Here is an 18,046-nt window from a genome sequence, read left to right on the forward strand (position 1 = left end):
CCTCTCTTCTTTTAAGGAAGGAAAAACAATAACTATGGAATGACATAGTTTAACAAAATCAACTGTGTGAAAACTTAGAAATGAAGAGTAACACCACTCCCCTAAATAAATAGGAAAGTTAGTGAAATCAAGGGAACGCCGTCATTTTTCCCAAATGAGGTATATATGAAGTATCACTTGAATGCTTCGATCAATACTGAAAAACAACATAGAATCGAGCTTCAATGTATCAGTTTCGTAAACAAAAATTGTCACCAAAATCATATCTTCTGCATTAAGGAAATTGCACAATGAAAAGACTTTAAAATCTCCAAATGATAAGGCTGACAATTGAACAAGTTTTTGGTTGGGAGGGTGAAGGCTGGGCAAGGAAGAGGAACACTTGTGTGTCGTTTGGTTCTTGGCTAGAAGTACATTATTCATATATTGAAACAAGCATAATTAGTACCATATTTGGTAGAATTTTAGTTGCTATGTATAAAATTCAACACACCAATACGTTGTTTAGTTGTCGGTTTATAATCCCGCGCATAACAGAAATCTTAGGTCAGAACTCTCCTTGAAGTGATTAACTATTGAAAATACAAACAAAACCTACATTAAGTTACATATTCTATCAGTGAAAATACAAACAAAACCTACACCCGAGCAGTAGGAACAATCCCTCTTACATCGACATCTTTACTGAGTAACCATAAATAAAATCCATCTTCCACTCCCAGGTGATGAATGAAATAATAGAATTGACAGGACCAGATTCCACAAAGGTTATGTTGTTATCGTACTCCGAAGACTTTGATGCACGTGGAATAGCTTGCGTGAATTTGAATGGCCTTGACTCAGCTTCCTCAAACTGAGTAGAACAGAAGGACCATAGTAGCTTAATTGAGTAAGTTTGTAAGAAATTCCTTTGAAGCCTGCGTCCATCAGGAAAGCGAATTGCTCCTTTTTTAATTTGCATCATCACTGGCTTCATCAGTCTGTTTAAAGGATCTTCTATGCATTCCATAGAGTCTGCCAATGCGTTGACGAGGTGCCTGGGGAGTTTAACTCACACCATAAAAGCTAGCTCAAAGGGAGCAAGACCTTCCAGCCTTATAAAGAGAGCACCCATCTTTTCATTCTCTGACACAAACTTTGCTTCCCACCTCAGTATCATCATACTCCTGCCAGAAGATGAAGTGACTTTTTATAGTCTGAGCAACAGCCTCATTAGCCCAAGTGTCTCGGTTAAGCATATGTGAGCTGAATTCTCAAGAGACATTTGTTTTGCGCTCTAGCAACCTTCTCAAAAGACTTCACATGGTACATATCAAGGCAAAAGGAGGACGATATAAAGAAGCAAGATTGTCTTGAGCAGCATCTGCTCTAGAAGTAGAACGCTTCTCTACCTCCCGGATGCTTCATTTCTTCCTCAAAGTTGTAGAAGGTTAACTACTAGACGAGGTTCACATGATGAACCTCTCATTCCCCAAGAACCATATAGAACCGCACTGTCATAAAAAACTTCCCTTTTTACAGGTAAAGGTGGACGTATATCATCTCCATCACTTTGTACCAAATTGTTGTCTGCCGAGTCCTTCACAGCTCCACTCAAGCTCGGATAACCAAGAAGTGCATCATTCGCCTACTTGATATCTACCAAAGAAGGTGGTGTGGGAGGGGGGGTGAGAGAGTCTATTCTTCCCATCTCCGGCTCAGAAAAAGGAATTTACTATCATAATTTTTTACTATCAGATCAAAAGATGAAGGTTGCCGAGATGAGAATGTTGAGATGGATGTGTGGGCATACCAGGAGTGACAGGATTAGAAATGAGGCTATTCGAGAAAAGGTAGGAGTGGCCTCGGTAGAAGACAAGATGCGGGAAACGCGACTGAGATGGTTTGGACATGTGAAGAGGAGAGTCCCAGAGGCACCAGTGCGGAGATGTGAGAGGCTGGCCATGGATGGTTTCAGAAGAGGTAGGGGTAGGCCGAAGAAATATTGGGGAGAGGTGATCAGACAGGACATGGCGCATTTACGACTTACCGAGGACATGACCCTGGATAGGAGGGTGTGGAGGACACACATTAGGGTAGAGGGCTAGTACATATTGGTTTTATTCTCCCTTATTCGTAGGCGTATTAACGCACTATGATTTCTTGTACTCTGCTGTATGTTATTTATGGTATTTATGTTATTATCCAATAATAATATGTACTGTTTTTTGTGCTTTGATTATACTATTGTTTGAACCGTTTTCGTTATCTACTTATTTACTCTAATATTCTTGTCTGACCTTGTTCTATGTTTTTATTGAGCCGAGGGTCTTTCGGAAACAGCCGTCCTACATTGGTAGGAGTCAGGTCTGCGTACACTCTACCCTCCCCAGACCCCACGATGTGGGATTTCACTGGGTTGTTGTTGTTGTTGTTGTTGTAATTTTTTACTATCAGATCATTTAGAGGATATTTACAAATTTCAAGGTTTCTTTATTTAACATGCTTTACACAAAAAATAGTAATGAAGAATTTAATTAATTGTGTAACTAGGAAACTGGACTTGGTGAAGGCATCTGATAGTCTGATTTATGGCAGCCTCGATAAAGAATCTAATGCGTCATATTTGGTTTGCAATCTTTTCATTTTTTTAAGTAATGGTGTCTGCAGCTTGCGCACACCTCAATTAATTTACCGTATATGTTTGATACTCTCACCGATACATGTACGCAATATATATATCACCAACTACGCTTTCACCGATGAAAAGAAAATCACTTAGCAATTTTAGCCTCTTTGAATATTTGGTCTCACTATAGCTCAGTCAAACTTCAGTGAACATGAAGTTTCATCTTGAATTCACTGTAGTCTCATAATCTCATTATAAATTGTCACTTAGAAAAAGTCTAATAGTGTAAAAAAAAAAATTAGACTTTCGATAGATAAAAAATTGTGACCCATTTTGAAAAAGATAGTAAACATATAATTTTCTTTCCAAATGTGAACTACTTTTTTTATGGTGATTTGAAGTGAGATACAAACTACTTTCTTTCTTTATCAGCCCCAACATTTTCTTTATTTTTGCTTTCTTTTTTTATCAGCTCCAACAATTGCATGGAAATGAAAATATTAGCAACTAAAAGTGTAATTTGTCTAAAGTATTCTTATTTATCTTTGATCTCAATTTAATAACTTTTTTCACCACATTAATTAATAGGGAGAAGAGGAGAATATACAAGCTCGTTAAAAAAGTGGTGCATATCTACCCAACGTCTAACAAATGGTGCATATTACAATTTTTGTTAACAGACTTATATTTACTGAATTAAAAAAAAATCCTAAAACTTGCTTTTTAATTTGAAAAAGGTCATGTGACTTTTTTAAAAAAATAATCTCACCCATTTTTTCTACCCCTCCGGACCTGACCTAAATTACAAAAGATAAATCCTTAATTTAAACAAATGTACCAAACTGAAAAACTAGAGAAATGTGCTCGAATGTTATCCAATGTTCTTTCATGGGCTGTGATAGGATGGTCTGAATCTCTTCACCCTTAATCAAACATCTCAGATTCGAGTCTCTGAAAATGGAAAAAATCTTATTGAAAGCGTTTTCTCCAAAAATGTACTTTGCAATGCGTAAAGCCAAATTTAGTCGCACTCTAATGTGAGTACCGAATACTAAATAAAAAAACCCCAAAATATAAAAAATTACATAAAATAATATTTTGCCATTAGTTTTGCCTAAGAATAAGTGCAAAGAAATTCAAAAAAACGTATAAGTGAAACACTAATTTTGAATTAGAGGGTAAAATTTTAAAAGTAAAAATAGCAGTGGAAGTTAAAACCGTTTTTTAATAGACAATCTTTTCACTAATTAGTTTTATTATATATAGCGGCGCTTAACCATCTTTTCTGTTCACTTCATATTAGAAAAAAAGTGTTAAACTCTTTACTCTTTTTTTCTTTTCTGTTTTGATTCTCTCCGGAAAAAAAAATGTTACCTAAGGTGAACCTGTTCCTGAAAATGAAGAAGAAGAAGGGCAAATGGAGATTGATGGTGTTAGTAAACTGTATTGTAAAATATGAAAATAGTAACAATAACTTCTGAAAATAAAAGACAAACTGAAAAACAAATAGTATCTGAAAAATTATGTAAGAACAAAAATTGAGCCCACTGAATGCACAGTATGTCCTTAAGAAAATTATTTCCCTCAACGTACCCGAGGTTTTGGAATCTTTCCTCCCAGGATAGAACGATTTACTCACCAGAATAGCGGTACAACAAATTATGGTGATTGCGAACCACTCGAAGGCAGTATATCACACGAGTTTTTAGTAAGTGCAGAAGAGAAGAAGAAGAAGATTGTTTATCAGAAATTTTTGTAAGGAACAATTATGAGGATCAACAAGAATATATAGCTTGTTTGCAACTTCTCAGAAAAGGTGCCTGTTTGGAAAAGGTCGCAACTTTAAGGTTTGCAACTTTTTAGAAAAAATTGCAATCTTTCAGAAAAAATCCGTTGAAAAAAAAATGGTAGGAAATGTTTTAAATTAATCTAGGAAAGAAAGAAACGGATCGGATCGGATCACGGGTCAGAATTTTTCAATTAATTAATTAATTAAAAAAATTTGGTCCAAAAAGATTATCAATCAATCACATCATTTGACCAAATCCAAATTCAAATCCAATTTCAAAGCCGAAGCCGAGCCGAGTGACGATGGTGCGAGGGCGACCCTCTTCTTGACTATTTAGCAACATGAAGGAGTGCTTCTACTTTTAAGTAATAGACTTTTTCTTTTCACCCCATGTGAGACAAATGCCTATTTCATAAAGTAAGGGAACAACTTATTTTTTCGAATACTTCTTTTCCCTGCATTTTCCATTCAACTTATCAATTAAACCTAACATATGGACAGAATGAAAATAAAGATTCAGAACAGGGTGGAAATCAAGAATCTGAAGTAGCTGATCAAAAAGACGGAAGAAATCAAGTAAACTACAATGGAGAAGAAGATAAAAAAGAAGAAGATGAAAACGAAGAAACAAAAGAAGAAAAAGAGGACGAAACAGAGGAATTGCAGCAATGTTCCACAGCTGAACAAAATGAACGTGGAGAGGAAGAATCAGAACAAAATGAAGGCAAAGAGGATGGAGAAAATGGCGAAAAAGAAGAAGAAGAGAAAGAAACAGAGGAAGAGAAACAAAAAGCTGCTGCAAAAGGAAAAAGACCATCATTGGAAGCCATGACGCCAATTTTTTCTAAACCCAAACAAGGAGAACCATCATACACACCTGAAGGAGATCAAATTCAAAATTCATCAGCAAAGAATGATACTGAACTCACCGATCACGAGTTAAACAACAACAACAATTATGATTATCATAGGGATTTGGCTATTTTAAGATCCATGTGGCATTTCAAGTGCAACAATGGGGAATTACCATATCCACACTCAGATGAATTACACAATCACATCATGGATTCAATTCCTACTTTGAATATCCTCGGAGACGATTTGACGGCAAAGATCACAGCGTTTGAGGATGATTTCAATACTGTTAGAATACTGGATGGCGATAATCCTGAAATGGCACATCCCGTTGAACGAGAAATTTTCGACTTCTCTATGCGATTATGGGGTAATTCCGAAGACAATGTCGGCGACGGGATATAGCTTATGATACTAATTTTCAGACTCATTATAGTATAAACTTTACAGCAGCATTATAGACTCATTAGAAAAACTTGATTTTGTGAGTTTATCTGATGTATGAGCTATTTTTGTTCAACTGTTTCCCTTTTCATTTCTGTTTGATATATCTTTTCTTTTATTTATAGAATCAATTGTTACTTGTGTTTTTTGTATCGATTGAAGGGAGCATTTAGCGTACCTATAAGAGTTGTCATCCTATGACCAGAAAGGCATAGGTTCAAGCCATTGGAATTACCTCTACAATGGACCCAGTATTGTCCGGCCCTTCCTCGAACCCTGTGCATAACGAGAGAGCTTAGTGCATCAATCTGTCTTTTTCTTTTCTTTTTTGTGTCAATCGGGATTTGAAAGATTATGAGAAAAAAAACATCTGTCCCTGATGATCAATTCCATTCTTATTATCGACTAGGCTGTCCCTTGAATGCTAGCTCACACTATCCGAAATTGCAAATGATAATTATATGGACAGTCGGTGAGTCGGTATACACGATTATAGACATATTATACATTTGTCGTCTATATTTAGTTTAAGCAGTTGTCGTCAGTTAGTATATAATTAATAGGTAGACAGTAGCAGGAACTAAATGAGGGGTTCCCCTAAAACTGACTTAGGAAGAATCATCTCCTTTTTATCAGTCCAGTTCAGAATAAGTAAATATTCTTCTTTTTTTCTTTCTTTCTCAGCTCCACATTCTCAGAAAGTATCACCATGTCCAAAATGCTACCATCAGAAAAAGTGATGAACGGAAAGCAAGAAAATCAAGAATCTGAAATTGATGCAGCTTTACCACCTATCTCTTCTCCTCCATATGAAGATTATCATCCACTGCACGTCAACAACAATCTACAAAATGAAGAATCGAAGATCTCTGAATCTGCAAAAGATAAAGCTGCAGACGAAACAGAGGACCAAAAAGAAACAGGAAAAGGAAAACTCCAAGAATCTGAACTGAAGAGTGTATTTTCAAAAATTGAAGAAAGAGGAAAGCGTCCCATGTCTGAATCATATGAATTGAAGCCCATTAATGTGCCTACATTTTCCAATCTTGAACATGGAGGAATGTCCGAAAATGAATTGAAGAAAGAAGATGACTATGATTATGATCATGATTTAGCAATCTTGAAGTCTATCTATCATTACTTATTCAATCATGGGGTAATTCCATATCCTTATTCAGAGGATTTTATTGATTACATCGAGGCTTCAATTCCCAACTTGAAATTTCGTGGCCGGGCATTGGTGACTAAGATCGTTATGTTAGAGTACCAATTCTTAAGTGTTATGGAAACGGTTGCAGGACATTACCCTGATATAATCCACCCTGTTTTTCGCGAAATTTTCTACTTGTCTATGGATTTGTGGGGTAATCCCCGAGATTATTACCCAGCTGACAATGTTGATGTAATCACAAGAAACAAAGAGCAAGAAAATGAAGAATCATTCAATCAGTTCTCGGATGAAGAAAATAGAAATCAAGAAATTTTGCAGGCAGTGAAAAAAGGAAAACGTCCCATGTCGGAATTATATGAATTGAAGCATATTGTGCCTACATTTTCAAATCTTGGACTAGGAGCTGGAACTTCCGAAAATGAGTTGCAAGAAGATGAATATGATTATGATCAGGATTTGGCAATTTTGAAGTCCATGTATGAGTACTACTTCAATCATGGCGGCATAATTCCATATCCGATATCGAAGGAACTGATTAATTACATCGAAGCCTTAGTCCCCAACTTGAAAGTTCGTGGCCAGGCATTGGAGACTCAGATCATTATGTTAGAGAACAATTTCTTAGCTGTTATGACAATGGCTGGAGGATTTGACCCTGATAAAATCCACCCTGTTTATCGCGAGATTTTCTACTTGTCTATGGGTTTATGGGGTTAATTTTGGAGATGTAAACTAGGAGCACTATGCAGTTGATGAGAACGTGAGAAGCTGGAGCTGCTGATCCATTTATTCTGATATGCAAGGTCCAAGTCTTCATAGAGTTATGTTCACAATTTAATTACGTTTGCTAAACAATCTATGGTTAGTATATATTACATGTATAGCATGCTACGAAACCTTTAAAATAGATAATCAGATCATTGTGATGTTGTTTTGCTTGCATTTTCAGTTCGACTGCAGTTTTCAGTTCACCTGAAATTTGTGTACTGTTAGATCAGAGATCGTGAAAGGTTATTTGGATCTGAATTCTGAAATTGTTTCACTTTCTGTTTTAGTTTGATCTCGTCTCCTTAACTTAATTATAGAATCAGAGATGTTAACTCTTTCGAGGAAAGCTAAAAAAATCAGATGGATGTAACTCTTTTGAGGTAGGCGAAAAAAATCAGATGGATATTTGAAAATCCTCAGAGACAAATTAACTAAGAATTGAAGGTAAATGTTCTCTAACGTGCTATGTACTGTCTTTGGAATAGATGAACTGATCATCAAATCCGAATTATAAAGCTATGACACAATCAAATCCGAGTGAACAAAATGTTGAATTGAATCGTACCAATTTCTACCGGAAGTTGTTAGAAGTAGTTTGCATTGCACTTTTCAGTTCACTGTAAAAGACTAATGGGATCAGAGAAATGAAATGCTCCAGGTATTGAATTAATTAAATGAAGTTAATGTATTTGTCAAATGAAACAAAGATCCTTTAATTAACTAATTTTTCCACATTCTGAGATGCTCATAATTTTTCATGCATCATTAATTAGAAATGAAGAGTATGCCATATAGTCTGTTAACTATGCAGATGATTTCGTTGCAACTCCTCAATTTCTTCATAGTTTTAGGATAAGAAAGAAAAGGTTTTTTTGGTGGGTAAGTTGGGATTTTTTTTATTAAAGGTGACAAAAAAGTTTGAAAACTAAGAAAAAGTGACACAAGTTTTAATTATTGAGTAGAGGTAACAATTTTAAAATTAGTGTTAATAACACTAATTTTAAAATCCTCAAGTTTTATTATTTACACAAAGGCCCTCCCAATCCCCTCCCCACCCCACCCACCCCCTCTGCCACCAACGTCATTCCTACCCCTCCTACCACTGCTGCCGTCGCCCTCACCACCATCAACTCCTCGTTACTATCGCCACCTCCTCTTCCTACTCCATCACCACCGCCGCCACATTTTTCTCCCTCCTCTATCATCACCATCACCTCCTCCTTTGAAATTCTAATATGCACCCTCAAAGTCTTTAATCACTCAAATAAGATCCGTATTTCATTAATCCCATTTGACCAAGTCAATGTCACCTTTTTAAAGAAAAATAACTTAAACACACAACTTATTTTATCATATTCTGTAAAATTTCGTACCATTTGAAAAAATTACAAAATCCCTACTCTCTCTTATTCTTGGATACATCACTTTACGCGATGTATCAGTCAGGACATCACTTTATGTGATGTATTAGGACGTATGTGATGTATCGAGACATTGAATGATGTATCCAGAATCGAGATGCGATGTATTGGAACGTTGAGGGATGTATCTGAAACCGAGACGCGATGTATCAGGACGTTTTGAGATGTATTCAGATTCCACTAAATTTAAGGGATTTTTATAGTTTGGAAAAAATAAGAATAGGATGAAATTAGATTTTAATACTATGAGATTTGTGTAATCCCTAATTTTTTTAATTGAACACTTTTTTGGTCACCTACTACTCAATTTTCTCGAGTAAATTCGCATTAATTAGAAATAACTAAGGAAATTTATAATGTCATAACTAAGGAATTACAATGCAAATGTTAGACTTCTAATTTGGCCTTTACGTAAATAAAATATGTCACGCCCCGGGAGGGTACCCTAGACGTAACCGGCACTCAGAAACCATTTCTGGCTCCCAAGCGAACCACATAGCCTGATCACACATCCGTTCATTCATTCATTCAGCGGAAAGTTTAAAAATAAAGAATAAATTAGCGGGCAACTCAAATCACCCATCCAACTCAAAGAATAAAGGCCATGGGCCGACAGATCAACTAAAATATTTGTCATTTAAAAGTAGTTTGACAAGAATAACTCAAGGATAAAAATACTCAATCGACTCATCACTATCTAGTCTATGAAGCCTCTATCACTACTATCTAATTGGTGCCGATGACAAGTTCATGGCTACCTCAAATAAAAATGGAAAGGGCTAACTCGATGCAAGATTACATAAGCGGTGTCCTCCGAATGTAGGGGAGGACTCACCAATACGCTGAGTATGTATAGATCCTCAATGGTGCTCCTATTGACGATCTCTTAAATCTGTCTCTGCATCATGAAACGATGCAGGTCCAAATGGACGTAAGTACGTGGAATGTACAAGTATGTAATATGGCAGAATGAAACATACCTCAAGGAAGAATAACATCAGATCAACTATCTCGAATCAGAAAGGTAGGAGAGACTCACATAAGACGTCATAAGTCTAAAGTAAGAATACATTTCTAGACAAAGACCAATCACACATCATACAATCCAATCCAATCATACACGATACAGTTCAATCAAATCATATATTATCCGATTCAATCCAATCGTATACAATCGGTTCAACCCGGTCATATACGATCCGATCCAATCCAATCATATATCCTTCCATTCAACCCAATCAACCTATCATCTAATCCAATCCAGTCCAATCGTACACTATTAAATCATAATTCATCTAATCAAATCCGATCAATGCAATCAACTCACAATCAACTCAAAGGGTTCAACTCAATAAATATGCAAATTAAGTTATGCAATGTCTTACAATTCAACTCAATCATCTACAATCACAATCAAACCAATCAGATCAAGCACAATCCATTCAATTGGGAGTTTCTCTAACCGACAACCATCACCATATGAGCGAGTGATAGGACAACAAGCCGACGTTGTTGCCGCGTCCGTTCATACCTTGCCAGGGTATGAACGCATCAACCAATCATGGATCCAATCCAACCGAGTCCTATAATGTCAGGAAAAAATATTTTTGGGGAAGCATCCGACTTTAACGGTTCAATCCCCTCCTACGTTTGGCGACGTAGTTTATTGGTTAGAGTATGGACTATACTCTTACCCAATTCGGTGCTGATACTCCTCCCAAGACTCAACATGCTCATATCTATCAAATGAGTAAAATACTCAAAATGCTCATTCAGTCTCATCGGACTCTTTCAAATCAACTCATTTAGTCTCATTGGACTCTTTTCAAAACTCAATCAAATCTGGCCTCATTGGACCTTCTTTCAAATCGACTCATCTCAAATCATCAAACTCTTCTCTTTAAAATCTATACAATCTCAAAAATCGACATTTTAAAGTAAAAATACTCAACTCACTTATACTCAAAATACTTGTGTTCAAAATAATTAAAAGACTTCTCAAACTCAACTCATGCTTAAACTCTTTTCAAATCATAGATGAAAATAATTACTCTTTAAACTCAAAATAGTGTATAAATAGTTTATGCAAAAATGGTTTCAAAATCATTTATTTTCAAAATGCTCATAAGACTCCAACCACATCAGATTAGGTAAATCACATATCACATAATCACATTAGACTCCAATCCACTTCATCACATAACATCCTCATCAATATACCTCTACATCAATTATTCTACACATATTAAATAAGCACCATTCACGTCATCACTAACATCGTCATCAAAACATCATCATCACATCATCATCATATATTATCATTTACATCATCATCAAACATTATCATCATATCAATCATCTAACATCTACTCCAAAGTCCTTATTTTTGTCCTATGTTCATTTTATAGAAGCAAAGGGACATTCTTAACTAACCAATTCGTTCTTTTCATTCCAATCAATACATATATACACACAACTATCCATCTCAACCTCAAGACATTTATGACAAGAAATCTCATCTTGGGTTCATGTGAATGAAACATGAACTCATACTCTCAACAAAACTCAACTCCAAAAATATTGTCAATACCTATAAATCTATATACAAAGATACATTTGTAGTTAATGATATGAAAAATAACTATTGTGACACCCCGGAAAATTTTTCGCGAAGAATCAAACATTTCTTCACGTGTGGGTAGACTCAGACCGGAGGACTTGTAATTCTACATATGAGTTAGGATTAATTCCTAAGTATTTGAAGTGTTTTAGATGTGTTTAGGGGTCATAAGGGATCTCTAACACCAAGTCGAGTCCAAAGAACTCTAATCGATTAAGTTTTCGGACGAGTTAGTATAAGGGTCAACTTCAAATGACCATATCTCCTAGTATATAAATAACTGGGTGGACCACGAACTACCAAATTAAAGTTCTTTGAGTCTTCTTTGCAACGCCACCAAGATTGCAATTTTTGGAGTTCGGAGTCAAAAGTTATGGCCATTTTACTACGAACTAGCACTGCAGGAATATTCAGGCCTGGGCGAAATATAGGCTTGGCGCCCCAGTGGCGCGACGCGCCACTATAGCGCCAGAAAATAGCCTCAGTAGTTTGATCCTTGGCGCGACGCGCCACTATTAGATGTGCAGGGTTTTAGGCCTATTTTGGCTTGGCGCGACGCGCCACTATAGCGCCAACAAGATTTTTTGCCCAATTTTCAGATTTTTGAAGAGGGGCAACTTGGACTTTTTTCCAAATTATATATACACCATTCTTGGACGTTTTTGGACCATTTTTCAGTCCTCTCTCTCTCTCTAAAAAGCCCTAAATATTTTTCCCTCTCTTCTTCTTCTTCTTCTCCAAATCCATCTCCAACAAAGGGTGCCTTCAAGAGTTTCAAGGATTCAAGTCTTTCATTGAAGACCTAACATCAAGTTCCTTCAAAGTATTCAAACAAGGTATGTAAGGCTAACCTAAAATATGGATTTAGTTCTTCCATATGCCCATATATGTGTAGGATAGAAGTTGTGAAAGAGTTGAACCTTCTAAGAAGGTTTTCTTGAAAGTTTTCCTAAACTATGGAATGTTTTTAAGTACTATTAGTTGATTGATGTTTTTAATGACTTGAGTTACTAAATAGTTATCTTTCATATTTTTGGCTACAAATGTATCTTTGTATATAGATTTATAGGTATTGACGATATTCTTGAGTTGAGTTTTGTTGAGAGTATGGGTCCATGTTTCATTCACATGAACTCAAGATGAGATTTCTTGTCCTAAATGTCTTGAGGTTGAGATAGATAGTTGTGTGTATATATGTATTGATTGGAATGAAAAGAATGAATTGGTTAGTTAAGAATGTCCCTTTTTGCTTCTATAAAATGAACATAGGACAAAAATAAGGATTTTGGAGTAGATGTTTGATGATTGATGTGATGATGATACTTGACAATGATGTGATGATAATGTTTGATTATGATGTAAATGATAATATATGATGATGATGTGATGATGATGTTTTGGTGATGATGTGAGTGATGATGTGAATGGTGCTTATTTAATATATGTAGAATGGTTGATGAAGAGGTATATTGATGAGAATGTTATGTGATGAAGTGGATTGGAGTCTAATGTGAGTTTGTGGTATGTGATGTGCATAATTTGAGTTGATTAGAGTCTTAGGAATGCTTTGAAAATAAATGATCTTTTGAGAAGGAGCTTTAAATAAATTAATTGTGAACCTTTTTGCATAAACTACTTATACACTATTTTGAGTCTAAAGAATTATTAGTTTTATCTTTGATTTAGAAAAGAGTTTAAGTATGAGTTGAGTAAGAGGAGCCTTTAAATGAGTTGAGTATTTTTACATTAAAGTATTTATTTTGAGTTTGAGTTGAGGAGTTGAAATTATATTTTGATGTACATAACATTTTCTACATTCATTGAGTCGAGATTGTATAAATTTTAAAGAGAAGAGTTTGATGATTTGAGATGAGTTGATTTGAAAGAAGGTCCAATGAGACTTGTCATTATGAGTTAATTGAGTTGAAATGAGAACAGAGTTGATGAGGTGGCAATGTTCCACATGAAACTAGCCGTGAGGGCTTGTTTGAGATGATTGAAGGAGTTTTATGAGCATGGAGTCATGGGAGGAGTATCGAGCACCGAATTGAGCAAGAGTACAGTCCATACTCGAACCCAATACCTGTGTTGCCAAACGTAGGGGGGATTGAACCGTTAAGTCGGATGCTTCCCCGAGAGATTTGTCCTGACATTATAGGACTTGGTTGGATTGGATCCATGAGGTTCGTCGTTCATGCCCTGGCAAGGTATGAACGGGCGTGGCAACGACGTCGTTTCGTTGTACCTTCACTGACTCATAAGTGTTGGTTGTCGGTTAAGAGAAACTCTCATTTAGGTCTTGATAGTACTTTGAGTCAGTTGAGTTGAGTGAGTCGCTATATGTTTATGAGTTAGTCCGGTCTACACAATTTCTTGTTAGACTTAGGACACTTGAGTGAGTTGTTACATATTTATTGAGTTGAGTCCTTTGAGTTGAATTGTAAAACGTTGCATAATTTAATTTGCATATTTACTGAGTTGAGTCCTTTGAGCTGATTGTATTAGTTGAATGTTGAGTAGATTGTATACGGTTGGATTGGAGTAGATGAATATGTGATTGGAATGAATGGAATGGTATGTGACTAGATTGGATTTGATTATTGAGTTAATTGTTGAGTTGAGTGTATATAATCGGATTGTACATGATTGAAAGGGATCGAATTGTAAATGAGTTGATTGAACGGTATTGTGTATGATTGGATTGGACTGTATGGTATATGATTGATCTTTGTCTAAAAATGTATTATTACTTTAGACTTATGACGCCTTGTTGAGTCTCTCTTATCTTTTCAATTTGAGATATTTGGACCGCTGCTATTCTTCCTTGAGGTATGTTCATTCTGCCATTTTACATACCAGTACATTCCACGTACTGACGCCATTTGGCCTGCATCGTTTCATGATGCAGAGACAGGTTTGAGAGATCGTCAATAGGAGCATCATTGGGGATCTATTCGCACTCAGCGTGGTGGTGAGTCCTCCCCTACATTCGGAGGACACCGTCTGTGTATTCTTGCATCGAGTTAGCCCTTTTCATTTTGATTCGAGGTAGCCATGAACATGTCATTGGCACCAATTAGGTAGTAGTGATAGAGGCTTCATAGACTAGATAGTGATGAGTCGATCGAGTTATTCTTGTCAAACTATTTATAAGGACAAATATTAGAGTTGAATTTGTTGGCCCATGGCCTTTATTCTTTGAGTTAGGCTGAGGTTTGAGTTGCCCATTGAATATTCTCTTTATTCTTTTGTCTTCCGCTGATCGAATGAATGAACGGATGTGTGATCAGGCTATGTGGTTCGCTTGGGAGCCAGAAATGGTTTCTGAGTACCGGTTACGTCTAGGGTACCCTCCCGGGGCGTGACAACTATTTAGTAACTCAAGTCATTAAAATCATCAATCAACCATTTGTATCTAAAAACATTCCATAGTTTAGGAAAAACTTTCAAGAAAACCTTTCTAGAAGGTGCAACTCTTTCACAACTCCTAACCAACACATCTGTGGGCATATGAAAGAACTCAATCCATATTTTAGGTTAGCCTTACATACCTTGTTTGAAGACTTTGAAGGAACTTGATGTTAGGTCTTCAATGGAAGACTTGAATCCTTGAAACTCTTGAAGGCACCCTTTGTTGGAGATGGATTTGGAGAAGAAGAAGAAGAAGAGAAGGAAAATATTTAGGGCTTTTTAGAGAGAGAGAGGAGCTGAAAATAATGGTCCAAAATGCTCAAGGATGGTGTATATATAATTTGGAAAAAGTCCAAGTTGCCCCTCTTCCAAAAATCTGGAAATTTGGGCAAAAGTCTTGCTGGCGCTATAGTGGCGCGTCGCGCCACTGCAGCGCCAAGCCAAAATAGGCTTAAAACCCTGCACACCTAATAGTGGCGCATCGCGTCAAGCCCCAAACTACTGAGGCTGTTTTCTGGCGCTATAGTGGCGTGGGGCGCCACTGGAGCGCCAAGCCTGAATATTCCTGCAGTACTAGTCCGTAGTAAAATGGTCATAACTTTTGACTCCGAACTCCAAAAATTGCAATCTTGGTGGCGTTGGAAAGAAAACTCAAATACCTTTAATTTGGTAGGTCGTGGTCCACCCAGTTCTTTATATCCTAGGAGCTATGGTTGTTTGAAGTTGACCCTTATACTAACTCGTCCGAAAACTTAATCGATTGGAGTTCTTTGGACTCGACTTGGTGTTAGAAATCCCTTATGACCCCTAAACACATCTAACACACTTCAAATACTTAGGAATTAATCCTAACTCACATGTAGAATTACAAGTCCTCCGGCCCGAGTCTACCCATACGTGAAGAAATGTTTGATTATTTGCGAAAAATTTTCCGGGGTGTCACAAAATATGACTATTCAATTAAATATTTAATTAGATTTTAATTTAGTGTAGGGGTAAAATTGTAATTCAACTATGAAGTTAAGAGCTTCCCACGAGTATAATATATGACGTCATGATGATGATGATGTATGACTATGCTTGAGTATATTCCTATGTGTTGTAATTTTCCATATAAGCCAATTTTTTCTAGCCATAAATCATGACAGATTTGTAAATGTCTGTCTCAAAGGTTCATTTAATGCCTAACAAACCAATAATCTTTTGTGAACATTCTACATAGAGTTATGGAAAGAACTGTTACTTTTATGGTATGAAATCTAAAGTGAGATTCAGTACAATTAATATTTTAGTGAATTTGGTCAAGTGAAGAGCTATAAATCTAGCAAGAGAAAGAACCATCTCCTCATCCTCAGTAAACAAATCTTCTTTCTTCTTTCTTTATCAGCTCCAACATTTTCACAAAGAATCATCATGTCCAAAATGCTACCTTCAGAGCAAAATCAAGAATCTGAAATTGAAGCAGTTTTATCACCTATCTCCTCTCCTCCACATGATCACTTCAACAACGATCTACAAAATGAAGAATCAATCATCTCTAAATCCGCAAAAGATAAAGTTGTAGTCGAAATAGAGGACCAAAAAGCAACAGAAAAAAGAAAACTCCCAGCATCTGAACGGTATGAATTGAAGTGTGTATGTCCAAAAATTGGAGAAAAAGGGAAGTGTATCTATCATTACCTCTTCAATCATGGGTTGATTCCATATCCTAATTATTCAAAGATATTCAAAGAATTTTATGGATTACATCGAGGCTTCAATTCCCAACTTGAAATTTCGTGGCCAGGCATTGAAGGCTGAGATCATTATGTTAGAGAACCATTTCTTAATTGTTTTGAAAATGGCAGGATATGACCCAGTTATAATCCACCCTATTTATGGCGAAATTTTCAACTTGTCTATGGGTTTATGGGGTTAATTTTGGATACTATTATCAAGTTGACTAAGAGATAGATGAAACTGATGACAATTTGAGAAACTGGAGCTGTTGATCCATTCTTAATATTTTTTAGGTCCAAGTCTTCATATAGCAACATTTTGAATTATTTATGCTTTTGCTTGTATTTTCCAGTTCAGTTGAAAATTTATTGTGGGATTTGATTTTGGTTTGATATGAAAATGTTCCTTTTTTCCAAGTTTGATATCTTGTCTTCAACTTACAGAAGCAGATATGTTAATTAATCCTCTCTTCTTTTAAGGAAGTAAAAAAAATAACAATGGAATGACATAGTTTAACAAAATCAGCAGATACTGAAAAAACAATTGTGTGAAAGCTTAGAAATGATCAAATAAAGAGTAAATAGGGAAGTTAGTGAAATCAAGGGAACACCCTCATTTTGCCCAAATGAGAGAATTAGTAGCTATGGTTAAATCTAGAAAAGATACATTGTCCGTATATATGGAGAAGTATCACTTGAATGCTTCGATCAATACTGAAAAACAGCATAGAATCGAGCTTCAATTTATGATCCACCAAGGAACAACGACAATGCATAAATCATTATAATTTAGAACAAAAACACTCTGTTAAAGTTATCAGCTTCGTAAACAAAAATTGTCACCAAAATCATATCTTCTGAATTAAGGAAATTACACAATGAAAAAACTTTAAAATCTCCAAATGATAAGTCTGACAATTGAACAAGTTTTTCGTAGAGAGGGTGAAGGCTGGGCAAGGAAGAGGAACACTTGTGTGTCGTTTGGTTCTTGGCTAGAAGTAAATTATTCATATATTGAAACAAGCATAACTAGTACAATATTTGGTAGCATTTTATTAGTTGCTATGTATAAAATTCAACACACCAGTTATGTTGTTTAGTTATCGGTTTATAATCCCACGCATAACAAATCCTTCCTTGAAGTGATTAACTCTTGAAAATACAAACAAAACCTACATTAAGTTACATACTCTATCGGTGTAAATACAAACAAAACCTACACCCGAGCAGTAGGAACAATC

The 18,046-nt window shown here is 36.0% G+C and overlaps 1 pseudogene; it reads right to left on the bottom strand.

Annotated features, from left to right (window-relative positions):
- Positions 1-667: 667 nt before the first annotated feature.
- Positions 668-5,227, bottom strand: LOC129891798 (plant UBX domain-containing protein 7-like; annotated as a pseudogene).
- Between the last annotated feature and the right edge of the window lie 12,819 nt (positions 5,228-18,046).

The sequence above is a fragment of the Solanum dulcamara genome, chromosome 6, assembly GCF_947179165.1.
Source record: "Solanum dulcamara chromosome 6, daSolDulc1.2, whole genome shotgun sequence".
In the NCBI taxonomy this organism is placed as follows: Eukaryota; Viridiplantae; Streptophyta; class Magnoliopsida; order Solanales; family Solanaceae; genus Solanum; species Solanum dulcamara.